Source organism: Pleurodeles waltl, chromosome 2_1, assembly GCF_031143425.1.
Source record: "Pleurodeles waltl isolate 20211129_DDA chromosome 2_1, aPleWal1.hap1.20221129, whole genome shotgun sequence".
Taxonomy (NCBI): Eukaryota; Metazoa; Chordata; class Amphibia; order Caudata; family Salamandridae; genus Pleurodeles; species Pleurodeles waltl.
In genome coordinates this window covers 751,205,284-751,221,477 of record NC_090438.1, presented here as the reverse complement: position 1 = coordinate 751,221,477, position 16,194 = coordinate 751,205,284, and the positions used below count along the sequence as shown (strand labels likewise).

The 16,194-nt window shown below is 43.6% G+C and overlaps 1 long non-coding RNA gene across 1 annotated transcript in view; it reads left to right on the top strand.

Moving 5' to 3' along the window:
• LOC138259148 (uncharacterized) overlaps window positions 1–16,194 on the top strand; it is a 110,970-nt gene that overhangs the window by 80,662 nt on the left and 14,114 nt on the right. The window contains exon 2 of the long non-coding RNA XR_011198648.1: window positions 3,578–3,758. This is a non-coding gene — a long non-coding RNA (uncharacterized lncRNA). The remainder of the gene's footprint in view (window positions 1–3,577; window positions 3,759–16,194) is intronic.

The following is a 16,194-nucleotide window of genomic DNA, read 5'->3' as shown; positions in this document are numbered from 1 at the left end:
GCTGTTGTGGTACTTTGCTGCACTAGTGTGAAAAACCTTGATGCTAGTGCAACAAAGCACCGGGATGCCCATTGTTTTTAATGGGTGTGTCATTTTAATGCCTTCCCTGGGCAGGCATTAAAAATGACAGAAAAAATGGCGCTGTGAAATGTAGTAAATTTCAGTGCAACATTTTTTCCGGCCTCCCTGCTTTCGAACGCCCCCTTGCATACATTATGCCTGGCGCAGGCATAGTGTGGTGCAAGGGGTTACAAAGTAGCGCAAAGCATGCACTGTGCCACTTTGTAAATATGGCATGGTTGAAAGGCCATCTAAACACCGCCTTAGCATAAAAAAAATGAGGCTGGGGGCGCATGACAGCGGTAGGGGCTTGTAAATATGCACCAATGTATTACTTGAACACTATTCACCATATTGCAAGATTTCTCCGCAGCTTAGAGTATGTCCACGTCTTTGAGCAAGATGCCATCACATGCTCTGTACAGACCGGATCCACGTTAAGAGAATGCTCATATGCTCCACAGGATCCATGCTGCTTGGAAGTGGTGCCAGGACATGTGCGTTTAATATTTAAAACAGAGATGTCAAGAATGACGTTCTCGATTAAAGACTCACCATAGAGAGGTGACCATATGCAGGAAGAGGGCAGATTTTGTACCCAGAAAATTAGTTTGGTTGGATGTGAAAATCCATCTCTGAAAGGCACATTAATGTACAGTAAACGAGCTAAAGGTCTGGCTCCATGATATGTAGCTATTTATGCACTTAATGGTAAAATTAACATATTATGAAAACGTAAATAAAATACTGGAGTGGAGATTGAAATAAAAATATTAAATTAAAGACGAATACCCCATTATGAAACGACTGTGGCAGAGACCCCGATTTTTATGGCTCCTTTTCACTACACAGACCTCCGCCAAAATGGATTCTTGCACAAATTGCAGCGTGAAATGTCAAAATCATACTTAGACAAAAAACCTTAACTAATTACCCATTCTTCAGAAATCCTCACTATGTCTTGTCATCTGGACAGTATTTTTTCTGACCTTTGAGGAACTTTACTCCTCATCCTGCATTCTCAAGCTGAAAAGGAAAAGTAGCATAGACTAGTAGACATGTTACTTCAGTGGGATAATATTTGTTTCTGTGTCTTTAATTGAAAAAAGTCTTTAGACCAGGTTGTGAAAAATATGAACTTCATGTTTTCATGCTACATTGGTGACCAAAATATTGTACACATCTGATGCTTTCCAATAACATGAAAGAACAACAAGGGGATGAATGGAATGCTTGGATTAATCTCAGCCACTGGCGATCGTTTGGCGCCGCATCCCAATCCATTGTTTATTGCCCACCATGCCATCTCAATGTGGACTCAGCCGTATGAAAATCAGTCTTGACCCTGCTCCTCCTAGGACACTTCAACCCGAACTACTAAGCCAGGTCCTTCCTTAACTGGAATGCAAGCAACCTACTACCGGTTTCGCCCTGATAAGGGCTCATCAGTCAGGTATAGCTTTATGACAGTAGCACAGTGAGCAAGGGACTCATGTCTGGGCATACCAGTTGCACTTGGATCCTATAACAGGAGCAAGCGTCACATAACAAAACATTTTAATTACAGAATCATTGCACCAGCCTTCACCAGTCAGCAGACTTCAAAATGTCTAGTAGTCCTCAGGCGCAGCTCCTCCGTTTGGGCGGAGAAGCGTCCCCCCCCCCCGCCAGCAGCAACCACTGCAAATCCTTTTACATGGAAAGGATAATAAATTCTGTTTCCATGTGAAAGAGGCAGGGCATTTGGGATGACGAGCTGAGGGGAGTGCACTGTGCACTCCCCTCAGAGCATATGTGTCTTTGGCTGGCCGTCTCGGGCCGGCTAAACACACATGCGCACAGGGCTCTCTCCAGCCCAGCAACACATTTGCTGCTGTAGGCACTGGCTCCCAGTCTGCCTGGGAGTACCCTGGCTGGGCGCTCCTAGCCAATCCTGGCGCTGCTCTGAGCAGCATCAGGATTGGGGGCGCAGGGCAGGCTGGGAGCCTGTGCCTGCAGCAGCAACGGGAGAGGAGCGGCGTGGGAGCAAAGCGGGTAAGTGATTTTTTTTTAAAACTAATTTTCTGCCCAGCCCCCCCCCCCCCCCCGCACCTCCACATCCCCTGCCCCGACAAAACCACACAAACTGCTCTTGGTAGTCCTCCACCCACCATGAAAGGTTTAGATTCTGTTAAACCCCTAGTCAAACTCCAAAGCGCTAATCTCATTCTCCTTTATCACTATATCCATCCAGGGCCAATACAGGTACAGCCTTTTATGGGTTTATGAAGCAAATTAGTAGTTGAGAAAAGAAGTTTCACATCATCTATTGTGACCTGCTCTTACATTCTTTTAAACACTTCACCACGCACCATTCATGTAGTTAGGAAAAAATGTAAAAACATACCTGTAGATATTGTCTTTGTACTTTATGTTAAGTGAAATCACACTCTCAGTTTAAAAAATGTTACTCAGCATCTCTATCGCTTTTACATATGAAACCAGTCTGTAAAGTAACAGATACAACATTTTCAATTTTCTGATCAACATTTTCAGATACAACACCTCATTCATCTCCTAACTACTGAACAATATCACCACCTTATGTACATACTTCTTTAATGAACCACCAGATCAACGCTCTCCCAATGCGCTATGCATTGCTCTGTGTCTACCTCAAATGCCATAGCCTTCAATGGACACTTATCATTTCAAAATTAACCCTCATTTGTGGCCCAATGACCATATCCCCAGAGTAACTAGAGCTGAAGTGTCACACCAGCATTTGCTCAAAGACAATGTGTCCCTTCAACTTTATACTCAGTACAGTGGTACTTATTCTGTGGGAGATATCAAGCCTAGTGGGAGCAGAATGAGTCTGTGCTCTGACGAGATTTGGCAGCCATCTTGGGTGCAGTAGAATTTAAGCTGCACCAAAGGCCCTACTCAGGTTCAAGTAACAGAGGATCCACTGCATACCTGCTTGGTGTACACCTCTATTCCCTCCATTCACCACTTCCTCTGGCAGCTTTCATCTGCTTTTTAAAACTGCTGAGCCCAGTGCAAAATCCACCACATCAACACATTTAAAACAAAAAAACAATTTTATAGGGTTAGTCAGAAGTTGTGCACACTGTGTACAAGGACTACTACAGAGTATCAAGACAGGTTTTGCCAACACACTTGACACTAGTTCCCAATAACCCTGAGACAGTTTAAACTTTAAAAAGATTAGTAAAATCAATAAGTGCCCAGCAGATTAGGACATGTATGGTTGTGAACAAATGGTGACATGGATCTACAAATAATCAAGGTATCATAAATGAACAGTTATTAGGAGGCTCATCTAGATATTTTAGGATTTTGTGAAAGTAGAACAGTTGGAGGATAATTTCTAAGCAACTTCAATATTTTAGAAAGGTATTTCATGGAATACGTTTTTTAATCTTAATTTGAAAGGTGCTGTTGTTCCAGTTATTGGCGAGTGAACATATATTCAGTGGTGTTAATCACATTACTCTCTAAACTCTTTTTGCAGGAACTTCATTAATTCCTTGTTCATCAGCCTACCCAGAGGGTTTTGTACTGTTTGGATGGGACCATTGCTTGGAGCCAATTATCCTTTCTCCAGATCCGTCTCCCTTTCCCTAGTAGTGCCATCATCATTGACGACAATCTGCTGTGGTGAAAGGTTATGATGAAGCCTTGGAAGCAAACAGGTTAGTGGCCTTGACTGCTACAAAGAACATTGCTACCGAATAGGGAATTTCATCAACATTCCGATTCTGATTTATCTTTTAATACACATTTTGTTCACTGGATAGTTAATCAACAAATGAATGGATCAACAGAATAGCAAATAAGGGGCACTTATGCTGCAATGTTTATGGCCCACCATCATAGAAGATTTTCAAAATAATATCATAGATAGCAGGATGCCATTAGGGAGTTTCTGACGCACCAAGCGTATTATGAGCTGGAATTAAGACAGTGAGGATGTAATGTGAATTGGTAGTGAGAAGCCTTAGGTAAATCCATCATCAAGAATCACCACATCAGGGACAGAAACAAATTGGAGGTAAAAAGGAATGTGTTACCCAATTCAGGTATGAGGAATATACCAAGTCCTCGCTGCCCTCTTCAAAATAATTCAAGTGATCTTACCGGGTATTCAGATTTCTATATGACTTAAAATATAGCCCACCAGCCTGTACACAGAGACCTAAGGTTTGCTACTTTGTTCCCTTCATCAGATTCCAGTGTTTGGGCAATTGTGAACTCATCAGTTAAAGTTACCAAGAATGACCAAGGAAGGAGATGTAAGTAGGCATAAGACACAGGTGCAGTGGAAGGCCTAAGTGAAGGAGATCACAGCACTAGGGTATGTCTGACCTGACATCCTTAGTGTGGTTTTCCCCCAACCTTTTGCCTTCCATCCTCTTGTTTATGATGACTTTATTTTGGCTTGCTTTAGGACTCTGCACACTTTACTACTGCTAACCAATGCTAAAGTGCTTGTGCTCTCTCCTTTAAGCATGGCAAAATTGGCTTACACCCAATTGACACATTTAATTTTCTTGTAAGACCCCTAGTACAGTGGTATTATGGATACCTAGGGCCTGTAAATTAAAATCTACTAGTAAGCCTGCAGCACTTATGACCCCCACTTAAGTAGCCTTTTAAACATGTCTCAGGCCTGACTTTGCAGGATGTGTGTGCAGTTTTAAACTACCATTTAGATCTCACAAAATAACCCTTTTATCACACCTAAAATTCATTTTTAATAAATATAAGTGAGCCCTAGGATAGGCCTTAAACAGCCCAGAGGGCAGGGTGCAGTATATTTAAAAGGTTGGGCATGTGCTTTTAGGTTTCACATGTCCTAGTAGTGAGAACCTCTTTGATTTGTTTTTCACTACTGCAAGGCCTACCTCTCCCATAGGATAACATTGGGTCACCTTATAACATTTAATAAGTGCTAACTTTCAATTATGAGCAAGTTGGCGTGTCAAGTTAGGTGTCTAAAGAATTGTAATTTAAAACCTTCTTTAGTGGTAAAGTTTGATTTTAAGTCACAAATCTGAAAATGCCACTTTCAGACACTTTCTTGCCCTAACCATTTGATGCATGTAACTTGTATCCCGGGTCACATGACTAGGTGTAGCTGGCAGTTACTCTTTGTGTATTGCTCCCAGGCAGTGAGACAAAGGTGGAATGGGTATTGCCCATGTCTTACTTGATGGGGGGGGGGAGATCTGCCATCTACCACATTTACACACCACAAACCCATGTGAGCACCCTCACAAATGGTTTGACACCAGTCTTTTGTGCCTTCAGACAAGCTGGGGCCAGAGCAGGGAGGCAGGAGATTCCAAGCACCTTTGGTGTTGGAAACCTCCATAACCTTCTCTGACTTCAAGTTGGCACCAGATGTAAATAATGGACCATCAGACCCAACTCTTCAGGACATCTCTGGACCTGTGAAAGACTCAGAAGGACTGCTGTGATACTGTGATGCAAGAAAGACTGTTACCCTGCTGCCCTGCTACTCTGCTGCCCTGCACCTCTGCTGTCCCGCATCCCTGCTGCCTTAGTGAAAAGGATTAGACCTGCATCTTGGACCCAGGACTACCAGCGTGACTCTGAAGGCTAGTTGGCTGGCCTCCTGATCAGAGCCCCAGGGACATAAAAGGCTTCACCCATCCTGAACCCTGCATCTGGAGTCTGTCTGCTGTGAGTCTTGACCCTACATGTGGTGCTATCTCAGTCACGGACCCTTGGAAGTGGGCCTGAAGGTGCTCTGCCAGCCCAACTGTGGTCTTTGGGCAGAGCTAATGCAGCGCAAGGCATCTCCCCGCAGCTCCGCATTGGAACTGCCGCTGCATGACGTGCCCTAATGCAGGAACTTGCATCGCAGCCCTCAGCTTTTCAGAACTCTCAGTGTGTGATGCATCCTCTATGTGAGATCTGGGAGGAGAGGATTGAGAATCCGGTGAAGTAGGTAAGAGCCAAAGTCATCATTGCAGGCTGATCTCGTAGTCACGTCTATCAACATGCACTGCTACTCAGGATGTTACCTAATGCAGAATACTGGTGGTTGAATCAAGGAAGGCTGGAGCGTGACTTAATTCAAGTATCAGTCTCTGGTTCAGTTTTATTTTTCATTTAATTGATGTGCAAAACCTGAATGAAGCCAGGTCACTTGCCCCTACCTCTGCTTTCCAATGCAGTCTTGATAAGAAGGAAAATGGCCACATCTAGCTAAGTGAAGGAATGCTGCTGTAACTTAGTTTGGACATGAATACAATTTGAAACGTGTTTTTTCTGTTTGCACCAAATTACAGCATGAATTAAATGCAGTAAAAGAAAGTGAAAATATGGTAGTGGCTGCAGCTGAGTTGAATTTCACAAATCTGTTCCTCTGAGAGCCTGTATTCTGAGAACAAAGTTCCTGAACCCCCTGGGACCCAACTGACTCGTTGACCTCTTTTAATGTCTCTGTTTAAATGTTATCTGAAAGAAGGTTTGACGTACTACCTTGTAAATAATGTGCTCAGAACCATCATGTTTAACTTTGTATTACAGAGAACATAAATGCAGCATTTTAATCAATGGATTGTTTTATACTTACTTTAAATGGGTTGTCTTTTATGCAGTTGTTCTTTCTAAGTCTGCATCGCAAGAGTTTTAATTTAGTGATTGGATGATTTTGCTTGTGGTTCTTTACTTTGCAAGAGAACATTATCTTACACAGTACACGCCTTAAACTCTTTAAAGACAGCTCTACATAGAGTACTTGCATCTGATGTAAACCCGGAGGAGGAGATAACGTCCTGTGGCTGAATTTTAGACTGTGTGGCGTAGGAAAATGTGCTCAAATACTGCCTTCCCCACTTGCCCAACCTGTGTCCTTTTGAGAAAAGCTCTACATTACTGTACCTTATTTTTAGCTCCGACCCAGAGACAGCTGTGGCTCTCTCACTAGCCTCACATTTTCCAAAAACATCATAATAAACGATGCATCCATATATATATATATAAATATATTTTCGTCCAATCGTCTGTTCTTTCATACTTTGCTTCTGCCCACCACAGGATACAGCATGGCTCAGTGAACCAACCCACTTCCTCCCTCGGCTGTCTTGCACTTTGGTTAATGGCATTTTGCCTGATCACATGGGCTCAGCTGCCTGAAAGAGGGCATGTCAGTGCTATGGCTGGTGTGCCTGGGCTAATGGCAGCTCGTTTATTGTTATATTTCATGAATGTTTGGACATTGCTTGAGTTGGTAAACTAAAATTGCACACTTGCCTCTGCTAGTCGTATTGGCTTTAATTTGTGGAAGCACCTCTATGTGCTGCAGTTTATACTGTGCACAATTCAAAAACATCCACTGATATCTGGTTTAGTTGGCCATAATTTGTGCCATATGCACTCACACATATTTTTTAATTTATAAAGTGGAGAAGAAAAATGTGGGTTCCTTGGCTCATCGTGGCAATGCCATTGGGAATGTTTTTCTTTAAGTTTCTAAGTTCATGTTTAGAAATTCTGAACTTTAATTCACGAGGCTTAGCCGTGTTGTGTTAGTGTCTTAAAATAAAAAACCTACAAAAGTCAACAAAATAAATTATTTGGAAATTTTTACCATATTTGTATATGTCATCTGTTGCATGAATTATTTAATTATATTGAAGGTGCAGCTTATGAATTTTGAACCTTCACCATCCTGACTGCAGGGTACAATTCTGCTATGGCAGTTTATACTGCACTATTGTTACTTCTGTGCCAGGCAATACACTTTGAAGGACTAATCAGCAGAGATAAAGCTGTAGGCATTGTCAGACTGCAAAGTAATTGACTGGAACTTGAAAGTGTGGATGACAAGGGAAGCAACACAGTCCTCCTTTGTTAGGTATTCAACGGAATAGTGGGGAAGGCATAGGAATGTATGTGGAGACAGTGTGGAGTGGAGATTAGGCTATGATGGGTGGTCATGTGTGCAAATAGAATGATGTTTAGTGGGTGTTGGATATTTGCTCTTTCCGCAGGGTCACTCTGGATTTTTTGCCTTTTGCCGGATCCCTGCGTAAGCGCTGTTGCCCCTAAGGCAGGGTGCATGATATTTAAAAGTAGGACATGTAGGAATTTAATGTTAAATATGGCCTTACAGTGAAAAGGCACCAAAAGCTACTATCCAAGCTGGTTCTTGCATAGAAAAACACTTGGTTACATTATTACATTTAATAATTTTATTTCGGCTAGGAAACAGCTAGGAAAAGATTAAACACTATGTTTCAATAGTTATTAAACATCCAATTCAATTGTGAAGTTGGAGTTTTGATAAATATTAAAGAAAATGCATTAGATAAATAATTTAGGAAAAAGATAAAATTATCTTTTCCTTGCATAAAGCTTCCAGAGGCCCATTTGCATTTGCTCTGTCACTTCTGCCAGCCAGTACATAGCATTTGAATAGGTGTAAAATGCCTCCCAGGAGCAAACAATAGGCTGCCCTGAATGGGCAGAGATGACCCCTGTGAATCTGACAGAATATGCAGGGTCGGACCTGTGAGCAACCTTTTTGACAGTGTAGTGTCAAAGGTCAAATCCTGCTGGATTTTCAAATCCTGCTTCACAGGTCTGCTGGGGTTTTACATGTAATACCTGGGCCGCACTCTAAAGGGCAAGAACAGGATGCCAAAACAATTCTTATGTCCCCACTTGCTGGCTGCTGGAAAATCCTGTTTTGTTCTACCAGACTTCTGTCCTTTAAGTTTATTGTGGGTACAGTGGCTGCCCCTAAATAGATATTAGTGTTAGATGTGAGAGATCACTAGGATTATCATAGCACACCATCCACACACACATCCCCAGCCTTCAGGGCTCATATTTAGTGTGGCTGAAGACTTCTCCAATCTTGAGTGAGTTGAGTTGGCACTAGGAGCTTACACCCCATTGGTTGGGGAGTCCCACCCCCTAGCTCATGCCAGGCATAAATGTGGCACTTCTAGGCACTCACTTCAGAACGCCTCTGAACTAAGGAAAATCAGAAGTGGACTAAACTTGCTATCTGCAACCTGAAAAGTGCCCTGTAAGGACTGACTTGTTCTCTCTTGTACCCAGGACAAAGAAGTGGACTCCAAGGGTCATAACGCTTACCTCCTGTTAAAGCTACAGGGACACAACAAGCTACAAGAGGCCTTTACCTTCAATTACCCATCTGACCAGTGGCAATTGGACAAGGACTCAACCCTACTGTTGGCCTCTGCCTGACATCCAGTGAGCCTTTACTTGCCTCATTTGAGGTCCTGGTGGGCTTAGAAGTGTACTCCTAGGGTGGATTGGGACTTAAAGGACTAAAGTCATAAGGGAAAATATTTGACCAGGATGAACCTGGTTGGTTATCTGACCCTCGCACCATTGCTATCAGCATCAAATTGCGCCTAGGTCCCGGTCTATAAAGACCATTGACTGGCATTGACACATTATGCTTCTTGGCACTAATCCTACTTAAAACTTTAAAAATGTATATCTCTGGTTTTGTTTATACCTGTTACTCTATTTTTTAATTCAGTTTTTATTGTGCTGCATTTCAACTCTATTACTCTTCTGGTACTGTATAAATACTTTACGAATTGCTCTAAGTTAAACCTGTCTGCTCTGTGCCGTAGTTACCAGGAGGTCAGGCTCAGGTTAATTTACTGTCTTTGTGGATTCACCCTAACAAAAGTTGTGATTATTCCTTGAGGTGGGTAGTCATCCACCCCAAATAATAATCCAATTTCTTACTTTGGGGAAGTAGCAAAGTGCAACATCAAAGTACCTGTCTGTTGTGTGGTAGTAAAGAGAATGGCGAAAAAGGTAGCAAGTGTGTAAAATCTAGACGGAGGGTCTTCACATAGATTAGTCTGAAGCCCTCGGTTTTAAAGATAGTGAGTTTCTGATTGAATGTGTTGTTCTGGGTCCACCAACATTGAAGTTTGAATAGCTTGTGGTCTAAACCTCTCACTCCTTCCTTTGAATGAAGTCAAGCAAGACTTTTAGACTTTATAGCGTTTTGATGCTTTTGTGTTGCTGGTGTGCCTATTCTTCATATTTCATTTGTTTTCAATCAATTTATTCAGGATGTGTTTTCCAACAGTGAGCATTTTCATTTTTGCAGAAAACAGTTGTCCTTGAGACGCAGGTCGGGATCACATTGTTAGTAAACAGAGGGTTACAGACACTGGAAACTTGTCAGGAGCCCCTGTGCATTAAAACTAAGAAAAACTGAGGGTCTAGACACAGGAGGTGTTTCAGAACTCCGCTGTCAGTAACGCCAGACCCTAGCAGCAAATTAAACTGTGTCAAATTAAATCCAATTATATAACGCATATGCACCGGCCAAGGCCCCACTTTTATTAAAACTGAGGGCCCCAGTCCTTGCAGCAGGCATGAGTCCCACTCTCCTTAAAGGTTTCCCATTGTCATTAAAATTGAGAGCCAGTGACGTGGCGCAAGGCCAGAAACATATTATCATTCAATCTGAGGGGAACCAGCCACTGACAGAAGGCCATAAGCCAAACCGAGGGTATCAATACAGGGAGAAGACCATGGGCCAGATGTATGAAGGTTCGCATTTGCGAATACCAAATAGCGATTTTTACCAAATCGCTAACTGGGATTCGCAAAATGCGATGTAACAACACCATCACAGAATTGTTTACCATTACTTCAAATTTGCAATCGCAAATAACGAGTACCAAATAGCAATTCTGTAAAATGGTGAATCAGTATTTGGAAATCGCAAATTGCGATTTTAGTATTCTGGAGCAGCTTGATGACATCACAAACATAAAATGAGTCAGTGCATGCTGTTAGGAGAAGCCTGAGCTAAAGTAGCAGGCAGAGAGATCCAGCACAGCACCAGGGAGGCACTCAGGAGAGTCAGCCAAGACCAGGAGAACACAATGGCCACTGATGGAAATGGCAAGGACACAGGAGGTAGAAAAAGAAAACTGAAATTCAGTGAGCAGGAACTGGAGGTGCTCATAGAAGACGTGATCAGGAACCATGACCAGTTATTTGACAAACACTTACTACAGGTCCTAGAAAGTGGGAAGAGGAAAATGTGGACTGACATCCAGACCAAGATTTGTGCAGTGGGTGTTGCACAGCGTTCAATTGAGGAGATACGCAAGCACTGGTATGACTTGCGATCACATGCCAAAGAGAGGGTAGCAAGCAGGCTGAAGGAAGCAAGGAGCAATGGTGGTGGACCACCCATCCAGACACCGTCCACCTCCTTGGAAGACATGGAGTCAACACTGCTGCCTGAAGCAGTAGGTGGTGTCACTGTCATAGACACCTCAGGCACACCTGGCACCAGCAAAGGTAAGGGCAGTAATGATTCGAATCACCATATGTGCATGTACAAATGTCCATTTGAAAATTGCAATGGCACTATGCACTGTGATAAATAGTCCATGCCACATATTCCATTCAACACAACAATGCCTTACAGGAGTGGTACTCCATACACCAAAAGTGCATCTACTACATAAATAGCAGTATAGCGTAAAACCAAACAGAGAAACAACACAACAGCCAAATAGAGACACTATGCCCGGGGAAATGTTTATCATGAAAGTAAGTGTAAGACTACAAATGCAAGGTGAACATCATGAATGACATGCTGCACATTGTTGTTGCAGATGTTCCGGGCCCTGACGTAGCAGAAAGTGGAAAAGGTTGGAATAACAAAAGTCAGCCACAGTCAAACACCAGTGTGTCCATCATACCAGCACCAACCAGGCGCAGGGCAAGAGTGCAACCCCTCCCTGAGTTCACTCTGGAGTCCGATGAATTGCAGGAAGATGTACCCGCACCACCTTTAGAGGGTAGAAGCACCCACAGACAGCAGTCTTTGTTCCAGCATCAGTCTCCGCCCCTCAGGAGGCGTTGTGAAGAAGGCAGACAGAGCACAGAAGAAGATGAGGGCCCATCACTGTTCGGTGGTCTTGAGGCATCCATGTTGAAAGTGCAGCGCCTGCAATGTAAACACGTGAGATAAATGCACAGGCAGTTGGTGTCTCTCAATCACAACATGTGCAAGCTGCATGAGGGACAGCAAGCTACAGCAGAACACGTAAGGGAGATGACAAATGCCATTAAGGAACTCTGTACTGTAATGTTGCAGGAGCATGTCACCCACCGAAGGTGCCATCCCCAATTGATGGGTAGGTTGGATGGGTTCAGCAGATCTGTCAACCGGCTCACTAACACAACTGCTTTGCTGTCACAACGTGCTGTGGACATGCAAGTAGAAATGGCACATTGAAGTCAGGATGTTGCACGAGGATTGGTGCAAGTCACCAGTGTATTGGAGACAATGCAGACAGCCCAAAGTGCTGCAACAACGATCTGGGTGGTGGGGATAGTGAGGAGCTCTCTTGCTTCAGCAGTGTCACAGCCCCTGTGATGGATCCTAGGCATCGCAGTTCCAGACACAGTTCTGTCTCTGAACCTGCAACAAGAGGTGCCACTTAGCCTACTGAGCGTTCAAGTGGAGTGCGTGGACATAAAAAGTAATGTTGAGAAGCTCAGGGCCTTGCATATTATGTAGCAAAGCATTGATACTATGATGTCAATAGTGTCACATCTGCAATTCGGACCTGATTGTGTCTTTGTATACCTATGTCCTATCCACACATATATGTCCTGAAGTCAAGGCAATAAATGTGATACCTACAGCAAAAAATGAAAGTAGACGCGGTGTTGTCATTATCTACATCAGAAATAGCTGTGCGTAATCTCAGCTTTGCCTGCCCTCTGCTGCTCTGGTTCTGTCTGCTGGGTGAAGGGGTGGCAAGGGGTTGTCATCATCATCGGAGGCTGTCTTTGTGGGTTTGACTGGTATGCCTCTTGTTGTTGCACATGTGGCCACGATCTTGCAGGTGGTTTCCAGACTGTGTTGCAGTGTGCCCCCTCTCTTAAGTAGGTATCGGGAATGACTCTTCAGCAGGCTGAAGGTCCTCTCAATCACGCTTTGTGTCCTCCTGTATGCTGCTGTGTATCTCCATTCACTTGGAGTGGCAGGATTGAGGTATGCTGTCAAGATGAAGGACCGCACTGCATATGCACTGTCCCCTGAAATAACAGGAGTGTAAAATGAGTTTTTGTTATCTGTGACATCAAATATACGTTATGCAACATTGTTCACTGTTATATTACCAAGTAGGTATCCTTCGTCAAACTCCCCAGCAAGAAGTCTTGTGTGTATTCCACTGTGCCTGAAGATGTATGAGTCATGTGTGCTACAAGATCAGTTATTATGTTGGAGGCATTGCATATGACCTGGATGTTCATAGCATGTGTACTTCTCCTATTCCTATAGACATACTCTGTTACCGATGGTGGACAGATTGCTACATGTGCCCATCAATGCAGCCAATGACATGTGGAAATTGGGCTTCCTGGTAGAAATCTAATTTAGTTTTTTGCAAATCCTGTGGGGTGTTGGGGAATTTTATGTACAGATGAAGTTTTGTGAACATAGCATTTAGGAATGCATTAAAGAAGCGTGAAAGCACACTTTGAGAAACACATCTAGCTGCTGCTATGACCCCTTGGTAGCTTCCTATGGCTAAGAGGTGCAGGGAGCATAATACCTGCACATGAATGGGTATGGCATTGGTTCTGTGTGTGTGTGTGTGTGTTGCTGCAGTAGGGGTTGTAAATCAGCTATTAAGTAAAGTATAATGCCAGAGTTCAACCTGTGCTTGTCATAAATCTCCTCCTCTGCCTGATCAAATGGGGTAATGCGCACTCTGAAAATGCGCTCCTGTCTCCTCCTCCCTCACCTCATACCTGCCAGGATCCTCATCCTCCTCGCCCTGACATAGAGTGCAGCCATTGTTGAAAAGGGCTGATGCATCCAGTGCCTCTTTATATAGGTTGCACCTTTTTACCGCCTGATTTCAATTTGTGGTAAATTGCACATGCAAAAACCTATTTTGCGACTAATCACAATTTGCAAATGCTTGATACATTGTATTGTGATTCGTTATTTGCGAATCGCAGACTGTAATTCGCAAAAACTAGTCCAATTTTAAGGAATCTCTATTTTAGCAATTCCTTAAAAATAAGCTGCAAATGCCTTTCATACATTATGAAAGGTGATTTTGCATTCGCAGATGGTGGAATATACCGGAAATGCACCGTTTGCAAATGCAAATTCCATTGATACATCTGGCCCCATATCTCCTCTGTCATAAAAACTAAGGGTAGCCTGATTCTAGTGAAGCTCCATAATTCCAATGCAAATACCAAGTGTTCGTCCCTGTGAGGTGCTCAATGCACAGACAGGTCTCTGTGTGCATGTGAGGAGGCTCAACCTCACAACCCAACAACATCATTATAATTTCCCCTGAATCACCCAGTGGAGAAACAGTACAAGACAAAAGAAATATAGACTTTCACATGTATGGCTATGCCCAATGTCATTTCTTTATTATGGATTGAATCTCTACGACAAAGTGGGACCACCATGGGTTATCTCACTAGCTACTGGAAAATGTACATATCTTCAAACAATCTGAAGGGAAATTTACATAAATTTGGGAAACCTGGATGTTTGGTGATGGAAGCAAATAAGTCATTTATACTAGGGGTGAAAAGCTTATGACCAGGCAGATTCTAGCACTAGTAACCCTTTGAATCTAAGAAATTAGGTTCCTGATGAGTGTTTATTTTTCTACACACTGGGACAAGTCGACACTCCTGCATGTTCTAAAGGGTTCTCTCACCTTTTGCCGACAGCTGTAAAGGACTGGCATACTCACATCATGGTGCAGACAAAAAGCAAAGGAAGTGAAAGGTATTTCATGACTCGGAGTATGGGAATACACCTCTTGTGACCCTGTGGGATCAATCCATCTTTGAGTGAGCTTATCCTCTATGTCTAAGACTTTGGGGTATCCCTAGCTTGTTGCAAGGCCCACCCAAGCATGACAGGATCACTTTGACACTCAGCAACAACAGTGTCTCTTCCTCCATGAGTACAATCGCTTTGCATTCATTCAAAGGTATGGGGGGACACCATACTCCCCCAGACCCATAAACACAAGAACTGTTCTCCAGACATGCTCCTCTAGGAAGTGGTCCCTAATTTGGCAATATGTCAGAGCACATTGTCATAACTGAGGCCACCAAACTATGGCACCAGGTCAGAGCTCCACTTTCATTAAAACTTAGAGGCTTCTATGGGGGTGGAGGTGAAAGGATTGTGTTTATTGTTGGGCAGTTACAGTGCGGACGTTAAGAATCTCAAGGGGTCATAGCCATATCATACATAGGGCCCCCATCCTCTCCTACAAATAAGGAAGTATCTAGTTCTTATTAACAGGGAGGGCAAGTATTGGGGGACCAGTATGAACAGCAACTCCTGATGTCCTTTCAGGATCTCAGTGAGAGGTATGAGATTCATGAGGGCCAGTTTTTGACATACAATGCCCTGTAGTGACTATTGGGAATGTGCGAGGGCTGGGGCATACTGAACCAGTCACGTCCTTGGTGCCATAGGTGTTGTTAGGACATGGTTTCAGTAAGCCAGAAATCACACTTCTCTACGGCAGACTGTTGGAGCTTCGTGTGCCGCACCTCCTGGCCCTAATGAATAAATAGACTCGGTCTCTTGGCAAGGACCTGGTGGACAGGCAGTGGACCTGTGTGCTGGAACAGGTGTGGGGAGTCTCTAGGAACTCCTGCCTGAAATACAGTCAATTCAACTATGACCCCTAGACATAGCTGACTCTGATGCGTCTCCACTGTATCTTTATGGGTGTTCCTCCAAGATGACCCGTCGCCTCTGTCCTGAGGCTGACTTTTATTACACGGAATAGGACTGCCTGGAGATTGCCCGCTACTTGGGGCACGGCGTTCAGATCCTACCTGACATTATGGATTGCCCTCTGCAGGGTGATCCACTTCACTGCCTCCTAGGACTGACCACACAGACGCGCAAGAGTAGATACGTTGTCAGGTTCCTCGACTTGGCACGTGTTCTCCTGAAGCTCCACATAGCCATGGCTTGAAAGTCTGCTGTATCACCATTGTTATCACTTTGGTTGAAAGAACTTTTTTAATGGGCGACTGCTATCGTTCCCCTTCCAG